A 13,858-nucleotide genomic window follows, 5' to 3' on the forward strand; every position below is an offset into this window, starting at 1 on the left:
GTGGAGAAATAGGAACACTGTTGGTGGGAATGTAAGATGGTACAACCACTATGAAAGCAATATGGAGACTCCTAAAAAGGTTGACTACAGAATTACCAACAGAGCCAGTTATTCCCTTACTGGGCATTTACCCTAAAAGCTCCATGCCTCAGTTCAGAGAGATTTGCTCAACCATGTTTATAGCTGCTCAATTCATAATAGCTAAGAGCTGGAATCAATGTAGATGTCCATCATTAGACAAATGGATAACCAAGATGTGGTATATCTACATGATGGAATTCTACACAGCAGTAAGGAAAAATGACACAATGAAATTTGAAGAAAAATGGCCAAACCTGGAACAGATCATTCTCAGTGAACTCACCCAATCACAGAAAGACAATTGGCACATGGTCTTACTCATCTATGGCTCCTAACCTGAATCTACCTGAGATGCTGACATACCTCATAACCATTTCAAGGACCGGACATTAGGGAGGGTGGGACAGGAGGGGAAGGTAAGCGGGGGGGGGGGGACACAAAACTGAACCCAAATGGCAATGGTACCATAAAATTCTATATCCTAAAAGACAGACTAAATGGTTGAATCTTCATCATGTCCTTAGAAGGAACACCTGAACCACAAGGCCCTGGAGAGAGTATGATGAAGACTAACCTTAATCTTCTCATTTCTCTCTTTCTCTTTCATATTACCTATCTTTTTCTTCCTTCTTTTCTTTGGCACTGACCTATAACTCCCAGTACCAGCATGTGGCTACCATCCACAATGAGCTGTTGACCAGATATACCTACAAGGTTTCCCAAAACAAGACAGATTTCTGTCAGAGTACTTGATGACTCACCAAAGGTTAATGGTAACACCCTATTGCTGAAGACATCATATGCTGTTGGTATGGAACATGCAGTGACCTGGCTAGAATCTGGAAGAGAGTCAGTCCCCAGACAGCTCATCTAGTACCACAAGGTGCTACATGAGTGACTTGGAGAAAATGACCAACATCTGTCCAAGCAACTCATGGTCTAAGCTACTCATCAGTAAACAACCTGATGTGATGCTCACACAAGTGCAATGATGGCACACAGCCATGGTGGGTAACTAACTGCTCTTGATTTGGCTAACAGATCAGCTCACTGGAACAGAACCCATAGCTGGTTCTGGTAAACAAGTCAGAACCATATCCAGAAAATGGGCCCACTTTCCATTATCAATCTCCCACCAATTGTGGGCTACAACAGGGCCTACATCTATTAAATTCTCTCTGAAATAATAATGTTTATCCCATTTATCTGGTGCTGACTTCACTCTCCATTGGAGAATTTGCTTCTCTTTTTCAGATGGGTGCAGATCCAGAGGAGAGAATCAGCCCATCGCACCTCACCAGGGCCCCAGCTGAAACCAACAGTAATTGGGGAAATGAGCAAGAGTGCTGTTTTCTTGGTGGACCTGGTCCCAGCGCAAGGGTGAAGGAGATAGAGAACACTCAACTCCTACCAAACCAGATATCCAGAGACACAAGCTCCCAAGACCTCATCACTGAGGTAGACCTAAGATGAACCCAACATGGCTCAGGGAAATTCGTGGGAGAGGGGACTGAAAGATTGTTAGGGCCACATGGTGGGACACTACACAGAGACATTGCCTCTTACCCATAACTGATGGCTAACCCCACAATGCATGACCCATATTCCCCAGTGAGGAGGGTCCCTGTGGGGGGGGGCAGGGAGGAGGCTAACGATGGTACCAACATGGCTGTATACACAGTGTACATAACTAATAATAATAATAGAAAAGAGGAAACATTTTCAAATAAAAATTTCTAAAACACCAAAAAAAAGAGAGTGCTTGCTAAGCACATTTTCCTTGCAGCAAAAAGATCACAAGATGAAATAGCAGAAGATAGAAAGGACAAAAGTAACCAGTGACTTTAGGACCTTCAGCACACTACTTCGCATTGAGAATCTCGAAGGATGCACCCATCCCCAGCTTATTTCGTTATGGTGTCCTCTCAAGAGTTGCATCTTGGGCACCAAGTCACATGAAGCATGGGACCATGGGCTACTGCCATGTAGGGTGTGCTCTGAACACCTCTAGTAAGGTCACTCACGTTGATACACATCCATGGCGCATGACTTTTAAAAAAATATTTCATTTATTTATTTGAGAGGGAGAAAGAGGCAGATAGATAGACAGACAGACAGACAGACAGATAGAGAATGGATGTGCCAGGGCCTCTAGCCACTGCAAATGAACTCCAGATGCATGTGCCACCTTGTGCATTTGGCTTACATGGGCACTAAGGAATCAAACCTGAGTCCCTAGGCTTTGTAGGCAAGCACCTTAACTGCTAGGCCATTTCTCCAGCCCCCAAGGCACATGACTTCAGCAACTGTAGGGCAAAGCATGAACTGCACATATTCATATGGTTCAAGACGTACTAGATTCGAATTCCTGAGCCAAGCCTGGCCAAGATGGAGGCGCAGTCACATCTTACCGCAGCGCCTGGCTGCGCCGCCCTGAGGATATATAGTGACTTGCATGAATGACTGTTTACCAGTTTCTTATCTTGGTCAGGCTTGGCACAGGAATTGGAAGCCAATGGGGTCTCAAGGGGTGATTGGTAGAAGGCATGGCAGAGGGGATTCCAATGTCAGAACTTAGGATGGAGAATGATTATCCACAGTCTGCACCAACTGATGAATGGCTGGCGCAAGACCCTGCCTTGAAAAAAAAAAAAACACACCAAATGTCTCAGCATCACTGCAAAACTAGTGTTGACTTTATGCAAACATGTGTAGTCTATACACCAGCCACTGACATACAGCCAGCAACTTCGGCACACAGTGTATCTTATTGACGGTGCTGGCTACATCATGAGAAAGAGTTTAGTGAGCCCATCAGGATCATGTTCCTCTCTCCAAATCAGTCCCAGGGGCTAAGGAGGAAGTGTTCTCATTGCTTAGGTCTACATCCCATAAACACGTGTCTGAGAAGAATGGGAAGAATGGTGCTCTGCCTATCAAATCACAGGGAATGGACTTCCATAAATAGTGATGACTTCCTTGCAGGAGGAAGAGGGAAAGGACAGGCTACAGCAAACACTTTGTGACTCCGTAGGATAAGTAGGTGGTAAGTGCTTCAGCAGAGGCCTGGGGCCATGCCGGAGGGAGCTGGAAGCCAGCACCAGGCAGGAGAGGACTTGAAAGCAGGAGGATCCTAGGACAGACCTGCTCTCCACCACCCCAGGACACCAGCTGCTGCAGCCAGTTTGTTAATTCAGCGGGAACAGGTGGCCAAAGCCCAGGTTGGTCAATGTATGTTTATAGAGATTGGTGCTTCCTTCTGTGGCAACTCTCGCCAGGGGTACCATATGACTTTTACCAGTTTCTTATCTTTGTCAGGCTTGGCACAGGAATTGGAAGCCAATGGGTCTCATGGGGTGATTGGTAGAAGGCATGGCAGAGGGGATTCCAATGTCAGAACTTAGGATGGAGAATGACTATCTACAGCCTGCAACTGATGAAAACAAGCTATGGTCACTCCAGGCAATGCAGCTTTAAAATGCTATTTGCTCAAATGCAGTGCTATCTACCAGAACATTCTGCTCTGGTGATTAAAGCCCCCCTTACCCCTTTTTAAGTGCTCCCCTAGGTTTCCTTGATGTCATACTTTCTCAGCTTCCCTCATAATTTCCTGAAGGCTGCTTCTCAGATTCCTTTGCACATCCCTTAAGTGATGGTAGGATTTGGGGGCTCGGCCACAAACCTCCTTTCTTCCCTTGAGGGCAATGTGATCGACCCCCATGCTTTCAATTCCCACCACAATTTGTTTCTTAAAAACCGCTGAGGGCCACCCCCATGTCTGCAGGCACAAATGTGCTCTTTGTGCACTAAGCTCCCTCTGGACTCTCCTCAAGAGCCTGGGATAGTCAGAGAAGTTGGCACCAAGGCTGTCACAAGCCTAAACATACACAGTGGGACAGAAACCAAGTCAGTGTGATTACCTCAATGGCTGACTGGTACGGTAAGGGACGGGGGGGGGGGGGGGGGGCGGGGGGCATGAGTGTGGCCTAACTTTCTATCCACATTTCAAACTGACGTTCAAATGAAAAAAAAAAGTTCTATGAAGACTCTGAGAGAGGACTTGCTACAATTCCTTAAGACTATGTCATTGCCTCATCTAATGTAGCTGAGTGAATAATCCTTCCATGTGTCAAGCTCGGAGAGTAGACATCAGGAGGGCACAGGGCAAGAAAGGATCCAAACATATCTGTAGTCTAAATCAGTGTAAGAGCCACACACAGTCCAGCTCCAGCAAATTGTTGCATTTGAAACAGTCTAAACTGAAAGTATTAGATTCATGTATTTTAACACACACACATCTCACATTTTAACATAGCTGAACCACGATGTGTCTAAAAAAAGATTTGTTTGTCAGAGTTGGACTGAAAGTGTTATTTTCTTTTAAGCCTATCCAAAAGACAAAGATAAAGAAAGGAGCTGGAGCACTGGCTCAGTGGTTAAGGGTACTTGCTTGCAAAGCCTGACAGCCCAGGTTTGATTCCCCAGGACCCACATAAAGCTACATGCACAGAGTGGCATATGCAGCTGAAGTTTATCTGCAGTGGTAAGAGGCCCTGGTGTGCCCATTTCTCTCTCATTCTCTCTCTCTGCTTAAAAATGAAAACTAAAATTTAGGGCTAGCAAGATGGTTCAGCAGTTAAAGGTGCTTGCTTGCAAAATGTGCAGGCCCAGGTTCAGTTCCCTAGCACCCACATAAAGCCAGATGTGCAAAATGGCACATGCATTTGGAGCTTGTTTACACTGGCAGGAGGCCCTGACATGCTCTCATTGTGTCTCTCTTTCTCTCTCCGTTTTCAAATAAATATTTAAAAATTAAACTAAAAATGTTTTTAAATTTTGCAGAAGATAAAGGAAATTTATAATTAATAAACCACTGCTGTCTTAGGTTAAAAAATATGTGGATTGCCCAAAGAACATGAAATGAGATCAGATCTCTACTCCACAGCATGGTGCCGTGAAGTCTTTGCTTTTGTTTCTTTAGGTTTTCAAGTCTCTCATACCTGACAACTGCCCATATGCCTCCCTCTGCATGCCTAACTCTCAACTGAATGAAATAAATAGGCTCTCGAGAAAAGAAAAAAAAAACTGTTCTCTTTCTCTCCCTCTCTTCTCCTCCTCCATGGAGCCAGCCTCAGCCATCTTTGCCAGTCATGTCCCAGGCAATCTACTCTGGTTCTTTCTCAAGCCTGATTTAGACTGATCTTCTCAATAGGAAAAAAAAAAAAAGGAAAAGAAAAAGAAAAAGGAAAAGGAGACACGTGGCAGATAGTACTTCATTTACCTAGGAAGGAAGGAAGGAAGAAAAAAAGCTTTGAATTGTCCCACGGGCATAGCTGTTAGGCGGGAACCAAGGATAGCAGGCACTGGAGGTGGGTGCATAGAGCCACAGCAAGGGAGGGAGGGGGCGTTACCTATTATTGAGATCCTAGGAAGGCTCAGCAGGTAAAACCTCCCCGCAAGCTTCGTATGTGTGCCTGTACATGTACACATCTGACCACTTGCACAAACACATGCATATGTATGGTGGGTTGATTCAGGTGTCCCCCATAATCTTAGGCGTTCTGAATGCTAGGTCCCCAGCTGATGGGGATTTGGGAATTTGCTTGCTGGAGGCAGTGTATTGTTGGGGCGGGCTTATGGGTGTTATAGCCAGTTTCCCCTTGTCAGTGACAGGCACACTCTCCTGTTGCTACTGTTTACCTTATGTTGGCCAGGGAGTGATGTCCACCCTCTGCTCATGCCATCGTTTTCCCCTGCCATCATGGCACTTCCTCCTGAAGTCTAGAAGCCAAAATAACCATTTCTTTTCTCCCCACAAGCTGCTCTTGGTTGGGTGATTTCTGCCAGTCATGTGAACCTGACTGCGACAACATTCGAAGTGCGCATGTGCTCGCACTGTAGCCAGAAGCCTGTCTGGGCCGCACTGCATCGCACGGGGAGGGACGGAGGGAGGCAAGCCCAGCACGGCTGCACTTCTCCAGGGATGAAGATGCCCAAGGAAGGGGCAGGGAAGTGGTCCTGTTAGCGGACCCAGCCAGTTAGTGTCAGGACAGGAGCCCGATTCCCACATGCTGGTGTTGCAATCAGGTTCACATTGCAGGCAGAAAACACCCAACCAAGAGCAGCTTGTGTGTGTGTGTGGTGGGGGGAAAATAAGGTTGATTTTGCCTTACAGACTCGAGGGGAAGTTCCATGATGGCAGCTAAAAAAAATAAGTGGCATGAGCAGAGGCAGGACATCACCTCCTGGCCAACATCAGGCAGACACCAGCAGCAGGAGAGTGTGCCAAGTACTGACAAGAGGAAGCTGGCTAGAACATAAGCCCACCCCCAACAATACACTGACTCCAGGAGGCTTTAATTTCCAAGTTGCCATCAGCTGGGGACCTAGCATTCAGAACACCTAAGCTTATGGGGGACACCTGAATCAAACCACCACTGGCTGCAGAGAACTGGTGGAAGTGTCTCATCCCAGATAAGAAGGCTGGGTTTTCCAGGCTTGTTTGAGGCCAGGGAAACGGTGGGGATGAGCTCCGTACCTACCTCCATTCCCCCATTGAATCTACCCACAAATCTTTGAATAACATGAGCAAAGAGTGGCCTCCACTGGATAGAGAAGGTCTTATGACTGGGGGCATGTGAAGCTAGGAGAAAGGAGAAAAGGGGGGCCTCTGGGGAGATCATACATCCCAAGGATCTTAGAAAAATAAAGGCAAAGCTGGGAAGATGAGCCTGAAGAGGGGGAGAGGGAGGGAGCCCCATTTTGACCACAGGTTTCTACCCCAGAGTATGGGTCATCCCCCTCTGTGTGGGGGGGTGTTAAGGAGAAGGTGGAGTCTGGACAGTGGGAGGTCTTATTGCTGGAGAAGGTCCCATCGGAGAACTTGGTAGGTCCCTGAAGTTAGGGGTGGGCTGCAGCCTGGCCACCTGGTCCCCACCTCTCTGAGCTGAATGTTGTTCCTCAGCTAGCCTCAGGCAGCAAGCCAGTCAGAGGCAGGGTGAGTGTGCCCTGCCCTGTGCAAGGCACCCAGCAGTAGGAATATAAGTAAGGAAGGGAGTGGTTGTACTCAGGAGCTCTGAGGGAAATTGGGTGTCAACACAGGTATAGTCGTAATCCTGTCTGAACTGCAAATCCAACCACACAGCACAGCCAAGGCTGGCTGTGCCCCAGCCGTCAGGCTGCTCAGAGCTCAGAGCCTGAGAAAAAATGGAGAAGGGCTTTCTACCGGAGGATGTGGAGACCTTAAATCCTGAATCCTTATTCCCTGGAAGCTTCCAGAGTTGGGCCCCTGGGAAGCTGTAGAGGCTGTTTCTCAGCAAGGGTCTGCAAATTTCTGGTTGAAAGTGTGTGTCACCCAAAACAGGTTAGGTTTAATTATTAATCACCTGGCCAAGGCAATCAACCTAGACCAAGGTCTCTTTCTCCCAGGGCTCTTCCACTCCATGTTATCTGTCCCCCACCCCCATCACACTCCCCAGTGCCTTCTAGCTAGGCAGAGGGGGTGGTGGCAGGGGCTCCCTGCAGCTCCTCGGTGTGCAAGAGGCATTAATGAGGTGTAGGCTTTAGGCAGGCAGGTGTGGTTTCCAAGGTGCAGGGTGAACCAAGGCCATCCACCCAGTGTTGACACAAGTGTCATAAACACAGCTTTGTTCCCAGCTCTGCCTGAGAAGGTTCTGGGGAACTGGGTGAGCCTGGCTAGGTGGGGACACAGAGTGAGGACAGACAGGTTTGGGGAGGGGTGACCCTGGGGACACAGGGCCATGAAGCCCGCATTGGAGGCCCAGCTCTGTGGCTACGAAGGAATCTGGCTTGCATTAAAAGGCTAAGATTTGGGCGACACAAGCAGAGTGATGAGCTCATCAGAGCTGGGAGCCAGCCCTGACGTAGGGGATGCTGGTAGGGGAACGATGGACAAAGTAGAGGGTTGTGGGGGGATGGTTCCTGGGTCCATCCTGCTGCTACAACAAGGTAGGCCAGTCCTTGCTGCGTCCGAGGCTCGGGCACCTGTTGCCCCAGTCAGTCCTAGGGATGGGCAAAAGCTCTTCAACAAGTAGTCATTAATCACGACCCCATCATGCACACAGGCCTGCCTTTGTAGCCTCAGTGACTGCTGTCTCCCTCTTAGGCCTGTAGGCAAACAAGGAAGGCAAACTTAGATCACAGAGCAACATGATAAGGTCTTGAGAGCAGGGCCCTGAGTATGATGGTGCTCTAGGGTAGGGCACAAAGGGATCTGGAGCACAGTGGGAGGAAAACCTTGAGGGCAGCAGAGAGAGTCAAGGCTTTCTAAAGAAGGTAACTCATGAGGAGAACAAGAAAGAATGTTTAGTTGTCAAGTAGTGAGAAAACAGGTGATCCTGGGTAGCTAGTGGAAAAGCCACTTGCAAAATCAAGCAGCTGAGAAGGGACTTGTTTGGGGACCAGTGAAATAGGAGTGGGAATGGGTCTCAATGGAGGCTTGTGGGGAGCGGAAGGGGATAGGGTAAAAATGAAATAGTGTACATTGAGCCACAAGCTAAGGCATATGAAAAACACACGAGTCTAAGACCAGGGTGGCAGCACCTGAGGAAAACTACCCCACAGGGGTTCTTCACCGGGAGTGGAGAGATGGTAACATGACGGTGTCCTTCCCAGGACTGTGGCCGGCAGCACGAGGGATTTGAGAGAATTCAAGGAGGAAAGTGTCCAGCCACTCCACGGAGAAGGACAGCAAGTCTCTATCCCATTTTGCTCTCGCCCTAATGCTTCAGGCAAGCACACATCAGATGGCCATGTGGGAAGCCTGAGCTGATGAGGTCACATGTCCCAGCCTCACTGTGGATTTGATCCCAGGAAGTCAAGGTTCCTGACCCCCCAGTGACCTGTCTCTGAACCAAAAAGCTCTCCCTCTCAAAGGCTTGCAAACAAGGTCGCCCCTGCGTTGTGCTCCCCAGGCTGCACCTGACCACACAGGTTATGAGACAGTTTCCAGGCTCCCCTGAGGAAATCAGCATTGCTCAGCAGGTTGTGGTCATCCTTTAGGGGGGACTCCTTGGGGAGTACATGCTGGAAAGGTTTCCTCCCAGAGCTCAGATGGGCAAGGACCTGACCCGGAGCTCACGGCGGCAGTGTGGTACGGCGCTCGAGGGGTAACACTTCCCTCTTCCTCGTCTTATGGACACTGGTCCCAGAATTTTTGCTAATCAACAGGAGTGAGAAATTTCAAAAAACGAGAACAAAAATGAAACAAAAGCTCCACAGATTCAGGCCAGTATGCTTACTGTGAGGTAGACTGGGCAGGTGTGAGCCTTTGGACCCTGGGATGCCACCTTGACAGAAACTATTGCACACAGGAAAGCGTCATTTTACACCATTCTAACGTCCCCTCCAGAAGGGTCTCCGCTGTGTTCCTCTTCGACACTGGGCTGTCAGGCACTGACACCTTTCAGAGCCTCTGCCCACACCACAGGCAGGTCAAAGTACCCGCAGACCCTAGCTAGAACAATCTCTCCTGGGTAAACTGCCCATTCCAACAAGGAGGAGGAACTAGATCTTTTGTTGTTGTTTTGTTTTGTTTTGTTTTTAGTTTTTTGAGATAGTGTCTTAGTCCAGGCTGACCTGGAATTCACAATGTAGTCTCAGGCTGGCCTCAAACTCACAGCGGTCCTCCTACCTTGACTTCCCAAGTGCTGGGATTAAAGGCGTGCGCCACCACACTCAGCCACCGTGTCTTCTTCCTGTTGCCTTGGCTTCCAGGAGGTTCCCAGGCACATGTCATGTTTACTTACTAATCCTCTGTCAGCTCTGACTGATCACATGCTTGCTGCCTTCAATCTACAGTTCTCTGTTGTCTTAATCTGCTCGCACCTGGCCTGTATTATACAACCTCTGACTCGTGGTGGAAAGAGGCAGGAAGTAAATAAACAACTAAGTTTCACTGAGGAAGGGGAGGTCAAAAGCACAGTGTTTGCTAGCCTTATGGGGTCATGAGGCAATGCCTTTTAAATTTTTTTTTATTTGTTCTTATTTATTTGAGAGTGATAGACAGAGAGGGAAAGTGAGAGAGGGAGAATGGGCAGGGCTTCTAACCACTGCAAACAAACTCCAGATGCTTGCACCCCCTTGTGCATCTGGCTAACGTGGGTCCTGGGGAATCGAGCCTCGAACCACGTTCCTTAGGATTCACAGGCAAGCGCTTAACCACTAAGCCATCTCTCCAGCCCAGGGAATGCCTTCTGAATCACAGGGTACCTGACAACAGAGAACAGGGGCTTTCCTTTCGGACCTCACCTGGAGCAGGGAAAGTGGAGCAGCCCCAAGGCCTTCCTTCTTCTCATCCAGCCCTTCTTGTCCCCTAAAGACCCAAGTTCCCAGGCAAGATCTCCAGAGTGGGAAGTGTTTCTTCTGCTCCTACCTGGGCCTGCTTTTCTGGTCTTGTTGTAGGTGGGGAACGTTCGGTTGACTTACTTTCTAGGAAGGGGGAGATGTTGGAACAATCACTTTCTGGAATTTAGTAATGAATATATCTGTCACAACTACCTGGAATACAGCCAAGTTAGGCTGCTCTTGACATACAAAGGTTTTAGGAACAAAAGTCAGCCAGCCCTGAGATAGGCAGGTGAGGATAGTGGCTAAGAGCATGATTTGAAGCCCAAAGTGGTGGCCCATACCTGTAATCCCAGCACTTGGGAAGCTGAGGCAGGAGGAATATAAATTTGGGGCCTGATAACATGGGCTACATAACAAGACCCTGTCTCAAAACAAAACAAACAAAAAATCATGGTTTGTGTCTAGCTCTCCCGCTCACAGCTTATCCCCCCACACACACACCCAACTTCCGCTGCTGTAAATGGGAAGAATGCTTGCCTCTTGGCTTTGGGAAGAGGCGAAGGGACAACATCCTTGCAAAGTCGATACAGGCCCACAGAGGGGCTCGGGAATCAGCAGGACTAGTGAGGGGCACGGTATTAGCTCAAGAAAGTGAGACAAACGCGTGTGACCAGGGTCCCTGATCAGTGACGTGGTCCTGGCCATGCCCATGCTATCCAGCCCTGCCATCTCCTCAGAAGGATCACTGACTGGGCAGTGTGACCTCAGGGACTGGACTTTGGATCTCCAAGGGCCTCACTAAGGACCTCTCATTTCCAGCGACAACCCTGAAAGACTGACTGGCTGACCAAGGGCAGTAACTATTAAATCCACTAAACAAACCTTTCCCATGCCCTCACCCTGGTCTCGTGACTACCCCCAAACTAGCTCCCACAGTATCCATCTACCAAGGCCAAGCTGGTCACCTTTCCTATAACCCCCATTGTCAAGCTTTTCTACGTGAGAGACCCTTCCGTTGAATGTTCTCTGTTCAGATCACTCCTTCATGCAAGCCCAGTAAATGTCCCTTCTATTCTAGGAGATTCTGGGGAAGTCCCTGGTAGTCATGGAGAACAGCACTGTTCAAAGTGTGATCAGTGGACACCACCTGCCCTGAATGCCCCAGAAGATTGTTAAAATACCCAGGCTTGACCTTGATCAAACTCTCCATAACAGGCCGAGAATCTGCAGTTCTGGCTAATGCTTCCTCCAAGTGACTCAGATCAAGGATCTGTCTTCAGTCCCTTGCTGGCTGCCAATGTCCAGTTAGGACTGAAACTGGAGGATTCCCAACATAATCTGATGACTCTCTGGGTGGCCTCAGCAGCACTACCCAGGAGATCAGCAATTCAAGAAGTTACGCTGCTTTAGGCAAGTCACTTCCTCTTGCTAGGCCTTTTATTTCTTGCAAAAAGAAGGATCAAGCTGGGCAGAGAGGCATGTGTCTGGAGTCCCCGCACTTGGGAGGCTGAGGGGAGAAGATTGCTTGAGCTCGGGAGTTCAAGATCGGGCTTGGCAATATAGCAAGACCATGTTGCAAAAAAAAAAAAAAAAAAGGGGGTTTCAGGAAGGGTGGACAGAGAGTTCAATTGGCAAAGTCCTTGCCTTGAAAGCAACCTGAGTTTGATTCCTTCATCCCCATGTAAAACACCAGGGACCATGAGCCTTTAATCCTAGAACCAAGGAGGCAGAGACAGTGACACCCCTCCCTGTAGCTCTCTGGCCAGCCCGTCTAGCCGACTCAGTGAGCTCCAGGCCAATGAGGGACCCTGTCTCAAACAGAGATGGAGAGTGTATCTGAGGAATAACACCCGAGATTGTCCTTTGGCCTCCACATGCCCCCAGGCGTGCGCGCGCACACACACACACACACACAGAACCAAGACTAGAGTCTCTGGAGTCATCCTGTTCTAACATGCTTGCGGTTGCATTTGGGTTAGGTGCCTGTGCAAGGCCATCATTGTGGGAAAACAGAGTGGGAACCTATTGAGGACCCGCCTAGGTAGTCAGTTAGCATTTGTGATTGGCTGTTCAAAGAGCACAGAGTCCTCAGACCACACAGGGGCCAAGGCCATTATCCAAGTGGCCTGACCACGGAATACTAAGCCATGGCAGCCAGGAGCTGACCCCTGAGGACAGGTTGGGGAATAGGGCAGAATCTGAATATCAGGGCTCCAGTCCAGCTGACTGAGTTAGAGGCAGGCTGTTGGCCCCCAGGGACATAGGGAGCAGATGGGAACACCCAGGCATGGGGGAGCAACGGCCGCTCAGGATGGAGGGAGTGATCCCAAGCTATCTACACTGCAAAGACCTGTGCCAACATGACACGGAGGGCAGCGTGCGCAGTGCCTTCCCGAGTTGTGCCTGTCATTCAATATGCTGGGACTGGGTACTGGGCCACTCTGAATCATCCAGGACACTGAATTTGGGATAGCGAGACAAGCTCATACTCTGTTTTAGCCAGCTAGGGCGCAGACTGCAAGTATAGGGAAGGGTGTCCCCTAACCCTCTCTGGAACTGAAGGCTAGTCACCACAGGATGGAGGTAGGGTGGGGCAGTAAGAAGTGCCACAGGAAGTGCTTTTAGATCTATACTATAATCTATTTCCAGTAATGACAAGTGACCCCACTCTGCCTTGTGGGTCTAGGCGTCTCAGCCCATCCCCATTGACTCAGGAGCACTGCCAACCATGGGAAAGGACCTACGGAAGGCTCCAGGTCATTCAAAGCACTGGCCAGCAGAGCGGGGGAGACTGGCATTGTTTTTTTGGAAGACCTCCTGTAATAAAGTGGGCTACTATTCAGCACAGACTGTGAAAACCAAAATGATTGGGTGCCCTGCTGTGTACAAATGCTCTCACCTAGAGAGCTTAACCCTAGAGGCGATTAGCATCACTACTTCCTTTCATGCCCAAGGAAATAGGCCCGAGGATGTCACAGGGCTGATAGTAACAGAGCCAGGCCTCTGCTTAGGCCTGTTATGTCCACTGTAGCACTGACCACCAGATCTTTGTCATCACCTGACCCTGGTTCAGGAAAACTGGATGCAGTCAGAAGGAGGCCAAGAAGCTCCGGGTGGCAAAATCAGGGGTTTGTAAGGAAGCCGACCTTGAAAAGGGACAACAGCCTTCTTCTTCAATCCCATCCCGAAGCCTCACGACGGAGAACCCGATTCTCTCGAGTGTCTTACCCAGAGTTCTGTGTGGAAGCTGTTTTGTCAGCTCTTCACAACCCTTTAAAACATCTGAGATTCAGGAAATGGCCCAAATGCCAGGACTAGGTAGATGGCTCCATTGGTCAAGTGCTTGTCTGCAAGTATAATGACCTGAGTTTGAGTCCCAGAAACTCATATTAAAGGGGGGGGGGGTGGAGCTGGAGCGGTGGTTCAGCCGTTAAGGTGCTCGCCTGCAAAGCCAAATGACCCAGGTTCT

The sequence above is a fragment of the Jaculus jaculus genome, chromosome 1, assembly GCF_020740685.1.
Source record: "Jaculus jaculus isolate mJacJac1 chromosome 1, mJacJac1.mat.Y.cur, whole genome shotgun sequence".
Taxonomy (NCBI): domain Eukaryota; kingdom Metazoa; phylum Chordata; class Mammalia; order Rodentia; family Dipodidae; genus Jaculus; species Jaculus jaculus.